A 10,319-nucleotide genomic window follows, 5' to 3' on the forward strand; every position below is an offset into this window, starting at 1 on the left:
TGTAATCGAGCTGCGCCGGAAGGCCCATTTAGCAAAGAATACGCCAGAGTACAGACGACTCAATGGCCTGCGCAATAGCCTACTGCACAGTGATAGGAAGACCTTTTTCGACAAGAAAGCCAGCGATCTTGAAGATGCCTCGAGAAAAGGAGACACCTGCTCCCTCTACAAACACCTCCGCGAGCTGACGGAAGGGAAGACTTCCACCGTGAGCCGTGTTTTTTCTGCTGACGGAAGCATGCCGGATGACGATGCAGGCCAACTCTCTGCCTGGAGCAGTCACTTCTCAACGCTTCTGAGTGCCGAGGCAGTTGCTCATCCCGACCCTGATCTGATTCAAGCAGCAATGACCACACCCGAGGCTACTTCCTACCTCGTATCACAACCGCTTACTACCTTTGAGATTCAAAATGCTGTAAAACAGTTAAATAATAATCGAGCCCCCGGCGTCTGTGGTATTTCTGCAGACCTCAAGTACGGGGGTGCAGCGATGATTGTGTTGCTCCAGCTAATCTTCTCATCTGTATGGACGACGGAAAGCATACCGAATGACTGGCGTGCTGGCATCATATTGCCGCTCTGGAAACGTAAGGGCAGCCGTCAAATCTGCTCCAACTATCGTTGGATCACGCTTCTCTCCGTTCCTGGAAAACTCTTCGCCATGTCACTCCCTGAGAGGTGTTCCACCGTTTTGCGTAGAAATAGAAGAGTTCAACAAGCCGAATTCATGCCCGGCAGATTGACGACAGAGCAAATGTTAACTATGCGCCAGTTGATTGAGAAGACGCGGGAGTTCCATCAAAAAACGTACATCGCATTCGTGGACTTTAAGGCTGCCTTCGAGTCTGTTGATCGCCGTTCACTTTGGCTGATACTAAGAACTACGGGTCTACGCAAGAAATATTGCTCACTCTTTGAAAAGCTGTATGAGGATACGGAAAGCTGCTTGAAAGTCAATGGAAGACGCAGTCCCACATTCCCGGTGAGGACTGGCGTCCGGCAGGGTTGTGCCGCCGCTCCCGAGCTTTTCAACTGCGTCATAGACCATGTTATGGCCAGCACGATGAATCGCCTTCAATTTGGTCTTCAGTTCGGAGACTAGGTACTCTCTGATGCTGACTTCGCCGAAGACCTAGCGCTAGTTGCAAACACCGTCGATAGGATGACCAAAGCTCTCCAGGTGCTCTCAGAAGAAGCCTCAAAAGTTGGACTGAAGATCAACTGGCAGAAAACCAAAGTTATGCTCCTTGAGCCCCCCACGTCCCGTTCTACTGTAAAGGAAATCAACATCGGAAGCAACCGAGTAGATGTGGTTGAAGACTTCACTTACCTGGGATCTATTCTGTCGAACGATGGCTGGATCACAAAAGAGCTTGCATCTCGAATTGACAAAGCTTCAGCACTTGTTGGGAGGCTTAGCAGCATCTGGCGAAAGCCAAACATAAGCCGCTTTACCAAAATGCGCATCTACAATGAGTCCGTCAGCGCCGTCGTGCTGTATGGAGCGGAGACGTGGCCAGCTTCCAAATCTATCCTCAGCGCTGTCAATGTCGCTTAGATGAAACATCTCCGATGAGTTGAAAGACGTAACTGTACTGATTTCATTAGGAACAATACTCTCCTATCACATGCGGCTTGAACTTTTTTCTCGACGCATCTTACTCAGCCTACTATTTGGTGGTACGGCCACCTCCTTTGCATGCCACAATACACCCCCGCACAGGTCGCATTTGACTTTGACACCACCCTACACGGATAGAAACGATCCAGAGGACGCCCACACACTAGGTGGAAAGACAAAGCCGATGCATTCCTCACCCAAGCCCACATCCCGGTGGAAGAAGCTGCGATCCTGGCAAGCGATAGGTCAACCTGGAGGCGCCTAGTCTCATCGTTCTCTACTCCGAACCCTCGGCAGGAGCATTAAGTCAAGTCAAGATGCTTCTGTCCCGGATTTTAGAACAGTACCAAAATTAGTTTCAATGAGGTCAATTAATGGTGACCCTGTCAAAATGCCCCCCCCCCCAAGATTTTGTGTAGCCTATTGGCGCCCTTGTCACATTGGGCCCCCCAAGATTTTGCTCTAGATCTGTCCCTGAGTACTGTAGCAACAAAATTGAACTTGGTGAGGAGCAGCAACTAATAAATTTTGGAAATAAATTGATACAATTTTCCCAGAAAGCCTTTCACAATTGATGAGAGCTTTAATCTCTCTCCATTCCACATTTTTAATTTTGAATAGTTTGCTTTTGATGAGTTTGATGATTTTAGGCAATGATTATAAAGGTCTATGGATTTTCATGTTGACCTAGGGCAAGGCTGTACTCAGGGGGGTTAGGGGGTTTGGACCCCCTCCCCGAAATGTTTTTCTGACACGTAAAAACTTAACAAAAATGGATATAGACAAATTTTTTATGCGTTTTGTGAGTTTATTGTGTACCCCTCCCCCCTTCGAAAAAAATCTGAGAAAACCCCTCCCCCCTCCAAAAAAATCCTGGGTACGGCCTTGGCCTAGTGTGAAAGGGCTTGTTTGTGCGTGAAATGTTTTACTTAACATAACTAAACCATTTAGCATAGAAAATTACGTGCGTAGTGTGAAAGTTGCGTAAAAGTCGTAATAAAATTGCATCCGTATAATGCAAATTCAGCTTGAAATTTTCTGAAAGGCATTTTCTGCTAAACAGGTTGGAAATTAGCTTTAGCTTCTTTTTTTCGTTACTGAGTAAACTAAATTGTATTTTTTTATTATAAATATGTAATGAACCGACTTGTAGATTAAAACCTTAGAGTTCAGAATAAGGCCGAATTATCTGTTGGTATCTAGTAACTATACTTACAATGCAAATTGATTTAATAACACATAATATTTGTAACCCGCGTAGTTTACTATACAGTACTTTTATTATTATTTCTAGCAAGAGCGAAACAGATAAATTGCGAATTTGTTTTCTTAATTCGCCTTGTTATTACATTAGGTTAGGATATTATGTATGTGTTTATTGCCAATGAAATCTAAACGTAACGACAATTTTCTGATGTGAAACTGTTGCCGTCTTATCATTTCGTTCAGTAACATGGATTTTATGTTCGAGAATTTTATAGTATAGACAAGGGAAAAGCAGAGTAATACGTATAGCGATTAGTTTAAGGGTATATGTACTATCTCACTTTGTGTACACCTGAACCAAGAAGGTAAAATCAAAGGCACAGACACAAAATTCGAGGGGTACTTTGACATTGTTGGATGGTTAGGTTGCCAAAAAGGCCGTACCCAGGATTTTTTTCGGGGTGGGATTTTACACAAAAAAAAAATAAAAAACGCATAAAAATTTTTTATATCCATTTTTGTTACGTTTTTACGAGTCAGACAAACATTTCGGGGGGGGGGGGGTGCAAACCCCCCTAACCCCCCATGGGTACGGCTTTGTTGCCAAAAGGCCCATTCACAATGGGATTTTACGTAATACCAAGATTTAGCTAGTGCGTATTTGAGCCAATCAGATTTTTCGTCGAATTGGCTGAAAAATTATATGAAGAATTCTGATTGGCTCTAATTAGTGTTAGCCAAATATCGGTATTAGTGAAATCTCATTGTAAATGGGCCTAAACATTAACTCAAAAAAGCAAATGTTGGTAAAACAGTGTAAAAGGAGATATATTGCCCGTTCCGTATTTAATAATCTTTCTCTTATAAATAATGTTTCATCTTTATTCTTTTTATTTTTAAAATAGGAGGTGGCCATGGTGGCTATTAAACTTGTTGTGTAAAACGCTCGACTGCCTCTTTCTCACTGCAAATAATTGGCCTTTTATTTTAATAAAGCATTTTGACCACTATCCTGATATCTCAAAGCATCCTGATATCTCAAAACCTGTGGGTTTTTCCGTCTTCATCATTTTTTAATTGTAGGGTTTTAGTCCTGAATCTATCCTTACATGTATAAAAGGGCTGGCATGGCACAAAGTTCACAATGGTTGCAGTCCAACAAATGTAACTATTGCAATTTAGCATCTTGGATTCTGTTCTTATAAAATATCAGGCAGAAAAAAAACAGAAACCACTTAGTGTATCTGTCAACTGATTAATTGCTCCCTTTTTGCTGCTTAAACGACACACGTCCAACCACTTTTTGGCGGCTTGTAATATAAAAAATGACAATGATAAGACTTATTGATGAAGATTTCACGCATGCTTTCATCTGTCCACACTGTCAAGTGAATAGGGATAATATAATTTTTTTGCGTTTTATCCAACAATCAATTATTTGCTGCTAAAAGTTCAGTGGGTATCGAAGTCAATGGGCATGCTACAAGGTAGATCAAGACTACAAGGTTGATCTTAGTTATACTGATCAGAGGCAACGCTATTGCGTTGCCCAACAAGAGCTATGTCCATTACAATATTATTATTTTACCCGGCCACTTTGTATGGAAGGTGTGACCGTAGAAACTTGATAGGGGGCTCATTTGATTGGAAAGTGAAAGTTTGAAAATTTTAAATTATAAATTGTCTAGACATGTACTTATCAAACAGTTCGTGGTAACGAACTGTAAGTAAGGAGCGACCCGGCTCAATGGTAACCGAAACTCTAGAAAAGGGGTTTTTGATACCAATAGATACATCAAAAGAATCAGATTTCAATTCTGATTTCAAATATATAACTTTCATCAAGTTTAGTGCTACCCATCAACAGTTACGCGCCTGAGAAAATTTGGCTGATTAACAAAAAAAGGGGGAAAGACCACCTAAAAGTTATAGAACCTTAATGAAAATCAAACCATCATATTCAGCGTATCAGAGAACCCCATTGTAGAGGTTTCAAGCTCCTATCTACAAAAATGTGGGATTTTGCATTTTTTGCCAGAAGAAATATCACGAATGCGTGTTTATTTGTTGTTTTTTTTTTGTTTTTTTTTTACCAGGGGTGATCGTATCGACCCAGTGGTCCTAGCATATCGTGGGAGGGCTCATTGGAACGGAAGTTCAAAGTTCTAGTGCCCTTTTTAAGTGACAAAAAAATGGAGGGCAAGTAGGGCCCCTCCCACGCTCATTTTTTCCAAAATTCACCCGATCAAAATTTTGAGATAGCTATTATGTTCAGCATGGTTGAAAATATGATAACAATGTCCTTTAGGATGACTTAGTATCCCAGAGTCCCTGGGGGAAGGGCTAAAATTATGAACTTTACCCAATGTTAACATATAGTATTGGTTATTGGGAAGTATACAGAAGTTTTCAGGAGAGTTTTTTTCTGGTAGTGGGGGTGGGTGGGTCGGGGGTTATGTTGGAGGATCTGTCCATAAAGGAAGTTTTCATGGAGGAAGGGAAATTGCCGTGAAGGGGGCGCCGGACTTGCCAGCATTATTTATTGGTTATTGGGAAATATACAGGCATTTTCAGGAGGGATTTTTTCTGGAGGGTGGGGCTGGAGGATGGGGTTACTCTGGATAATCTTTCCGTGGATGATGTTTCTTTGGGGTAAGGGAAATTTCTATGAAGGGGGCGCCGGATTTCCAAGCATTATTTAAAAAACGATCAGAAATTAAATAAAAAAAAAAAACAAGTATTTTCAACTGAAACTAAGAAGCAACGTTAGAACTTAAAACGAACACAAATTATAACGTATATGAGGGGGTTCTCCGCCAAGTCAATACCTCACTCTTAACGCTACATTTTTTCTTAGTGCTTTCAAAAGAGCTCTGTATTCTAATTAAACGGTCTTTGTGATTCAGGGATTTGTGAATTAAATTTTTTTTAACTTTTAACGTAAAGAGCGTGGTATTGACTAAGGGGAGAACCCCCTCATATGCGTAATAACATATACGTAATAAAAAAAAACAATATAAAAGAAAACAAGCGATACGGCTGAATAGTAATCGAAACTTTTAAAAACGGAACTTTGATGTCAATAAATGTATCGAAAGAATATGTTTATAATGGTGATTCTAAATACATAAATTTTATCAAGCCTAGTATTACTCGACAAAGGCTACGAACCTGATAAAATTAGCTAGATTTCTTAAAGAGGGGGGAAACATTACAAGCGAGGGAACCGATTTTAATGACAATAACACCTTCAGATTCGTCTCATCAGAAGAAACTATTACATAGGTTTCAAGCTCATATCTGCAAAAATCTGTGACTTTGTATTTTTTGCCAGAAGTTAATTTGTAAATTACGTCATAACCAAATTTAGAGACATCCATTTAGCAACAGAAAAGTAAAATTTTTATGCAAATTTTGTTTACTTATTCAATGACGGTGGGCCAAAATAAAAGCTGCATTAACTAAAAAACGATCAGAAATTAAATAAAAAAAAAAAATTTTTTCAACTGAAAGTAAGGAGCGACATTAAAACTTAAAACGAACAGAAATTAATCCGTATATGAAAGGGACTGTCCCCTCCTCAACGCCTCGCTTTTTACGCTAAAGTTTGACTCTGTCTTACAACTTAATTTTTTAAAACATTAAAAAACTTTAGCGTAAAGAGCGAAGTGTTGAGGAGGGGACAGCCCCTGTCACGGAATAATTTCTGTTCGTTTTAAGTTTTAATGTTGCTCCTTACTTTCAGTTTAAAAAACTTGTTTTTTGTATTTAATTTAAACAAAGGAACAGCTGCAATAAGATAGAACATGAAATGAATAATTGATTATCAAAATTAAAGGTACTTTTGTCTTACAGCCACCACACTCAAGATCTTTTATCGCGAACATGAGATAATAATCGGTTATCATGGTCTTTATACCAGACCATATTAGCTTCGGTTCGGTGGGAAACTAGATTGTAGCTATATTTTAATTAAATATTTAGTTGTTATTAGTAGTGTGTATGTGCACAGTTTCAAAAATACATGAAAAAATACATTGGAATTGCTGTTGATCCGAGATATACATGAAAAAATACATTGGAATTGCGCAAGGAAAAGCCATCCCTGAGACACTACACTCACGCGTGAACATTCTAAAAGTTGGCACACAAAAGTCGAGGTATTTTAAGCTTGGCAATGTATAATGTAGTTAAGCATGTTTTGAGCGTTTGGTCATAATAATATAATTTAAAGCAGCAAACAGTTTTTTTTTCTGTTTTTATTGTCAATTGTACAATGAATCTACGACATGAATTCACGTGTACATTCTTATAAAAAAAACTGGTGTTATATTAAGTAGTCAAACATGTTTTGGGGGCACGCACGAAATTATGTAATTCAACATCCGTTTTTTTATTTGTCCTTGAAAAACTGTATAAAATGTTCATGCACTACAATTCAATTTTCATTATGTTTTAACACATCGATTATAGTACACTACATATTATTAACTTTGAAAACAATGGATTCGTCAATTGTCAATATGAGTACATCTTATTAAATTTTTTAATTTATTTCCGAAAAAAAATTGTATTTGCTAGTAAATTCAAATTTCATGCGGCCTTAGCCCCCCTCCTCTCCAACAATACAAAACTTTAAAAATATAATGAGTTTATTCGATAGAAACGGCAAAGCACGCTTTTTTCTATTATGTAAAACAAAAACCCACTCCTCAATTGCTGTGTTACGACCATAATTCCTTAGTTTTAGTGATTTCGTTCAAAATGTGGCTTTTCACATTATCAAAAATAGAGTTTCCGGTCTAAAAGTATCAGTGTCTAATCCTCTTAACAAGAGCGACAATTTCCAAAGAGGCTTTTACATGTGTTATCTGAAATTATTAATACCATATGTTGAAGGATAGCGGCAAGGGTCTCCTTGACAAATAGATTCTTTTTAGGGTCAAATTAAAGGTGAGTAGAGCCGCCGGACCTCAGGTCTAAACTTAAGGAGCGAATATAGGTGGGACCTATAATTTATTCATCGGTAATTTTGGACTATGTTATTTTAGGAGAAAATTCTTAGTACTTTCACAAGCTTAGTAGGTAATATCTTGGTTCATTGTCATGAATTGAAACCTGTTTCTGTGACCTTCATTCTTCAAAGTGAAATTTTGAAAGAGGTATTTATTAAGCTATTAATTTTTTAAAGCATATTCCACCCTAGGTAGCATACTAGGACCCCAAGGCTGTTCAGTATGATGAGTGTATGTACGCGAAGGAATATTTGAGCAGGAAAATATTGATTTGTAAAAAGTAGCAGGCATTCTAAAGTGCTAATAGTTATAGCACTACGAACATCAGAATTGACTTTATAGGTCAAATTATATTTTGGGGAGATTTTTTTAAATCTCCCTTCCCTCCAAACTCAAAATTTTCCAAAATTTTACTTTAAAAGCTTTTCTTTTTAAATATTTCTTAATTGCTAATAGTTATAGCACTACAAACATCAGAATTTACTTTATAGGTCAAATTATATTATGGGGAGATGTTTTTGAAATCTCCCTTCCCTCCATACTAAAAATTTACCAAATTTTACTTTAAAAGCTTTTCTTTTTAAATATTTATAAAGTGCTAATAGTTATAGCACTACAAACATCAGAATTAACTTTATAGGTCAAATTATATTACGGGGAGATTTTTTTGAAATCCCCCTTCCCTCCAAACTCAAAATTTTCCAGATTTTACTTTAAAAGCTTTTCTTTTTAAATATTTATAAATTGCTAATAGTTATAGCACTACAAACATCAGAATTGACTTTATAGGTCAAATTCTATTATGGGGAGATGTTTTTGAAATCCCCCTTCCCTCCAAACTCAAAATTTCCAAAATTTTACTTTAAAAGGTTTTCTTTTTAAATATTTCTAAAGTGCTAATAGTTATAGCACTACAAACATCAGAATTGACTTTATAGGTCAAATTATATTATGGTAAGATGTTTTTGAAATCTCCCTTCCCTCCAAACTCAAAATTTTCCAAAATTTTACTTTAAAAGCTTTCCTTTTTTAGGGATGTTGAGGTGGATTCATACAGTTACCCTCCCTCCGAAAAGAGACCAAGATGGGGTGATATCACATCGAAGCAAGCTGCAAGACCATCAATCATCAGATATGCTGGTTCCATTACAAGTTATCAGGACCAGCCAGGAGCCTCTCAAGCCAGTGTCAGCTCTGCACAAACCTCTATGCAACCTGGCAGAAAATTCAAGAGAGAATGGATAGATTCTCATAATGCATCAGTCTCATCTAGTCAAGATCGGGGGCTCGTCCCCTATCAAACACTGCCGGGCCCTTCACAACCAATGCAAGGCGAGAATGATGTGGCCCCTACAGTTCTCGACATGCAAGCTGCAAATTTAAATGTGAGTTTTCAAATATTATTTCTCGCTAATGATTCTTTTTCCCAAGTCAATTTGAAGGAGTGTGGGTGAGCAGTACACGTGCCGCTTATTTTTCTGTATACCCGATAATTCAATAACGTCGTAATGATTGTTGTATGTGTGTGTGTGTGTGTGTTTGTGTGTGTGTGTGTGTGTGTGTTTTTTTGTGTGTGTGTGTGTGTGTGTGTGTGTGTGTGTGTGTGTGTGTGTGTGTTCTTTTGTGTGTGTGTGTGTGTGTGAGTAGTGCATGCGCTGCATCTACTCTATAATTCATTGAGACAGTGTAAATTCAATATCGATGTAATGATTGAATGGCATATATTTCCATATCATTATTTCTTATGTTTGATTCGAGCGCTGAAATTTTTTCATTATACATATCAACGGAATTGTATTTTAATGCTGATTTTGAATATCTTTAAATTATTCTGTTTACCTTAATCCATCAAAAGTTATGAGAAAATTAAGAATTTTTGATGTAGAAATTCAGACGTCGCATAAATTGTTTCCACTGCGCATTTCTATCTGACGCTGTTTCCGCAGCACATTATAGGCTAATGGAATATAGGCTAAGGGGTTAGAAACGCAATTTCAACCTGTATGAATATTTCAGTGTGTGTGTGCGTGTGTGTGTGCGTGTGTGTGTGTGTGTGTGTGTGTGTGTGTGTGTGTGTGTTATTAACAAAATTTGTAATTTTTTATGCATTTGTTCTGTAAATAATGCTATAATCAAAAAATATTTGAGTTTTATGGGATGATATGGAAAAAAATGAACATGATTTTTCAACTTTATGAAATAATGCTTATTTCACATAGAAAATAAAACCTTTTTTCTATAGATTAATGATATAGCACCACCACCATTGAGTGATGAGACATCAGCATTTACTGGACCAATTCTTTCACCACCAACGGAGTTCAGTGATGAACCTACATTAGTTCTAGAGAATATGGAATGGCATAGAGGTTTCTTTAATGATGTTTTTGGGGAAATGGCTAGCCTAGACGACTTAAATTGTGATATTGACATGCTTGAGGATCCGGAGTGGGCAGATAGTCTTATGCGTGAGCATT

The sequence above is a fragment of the Artemia sp. Qi Xiang Cuo genome, chromosome 21 (genome assembly GCF_049724085.1).
Source record: "Artemia sp. Qi Xiang Cuo chromosome 21, ASM4972408v1, whole genome shotgun sequence".
Taxonomy (NCBI): Eukaryota; Metazoa; Arthropoda; class Branchiopoda; order Anostraca; family Artemiidae; genus Artemia; species Artemia sp. Qi Xiang Cuo.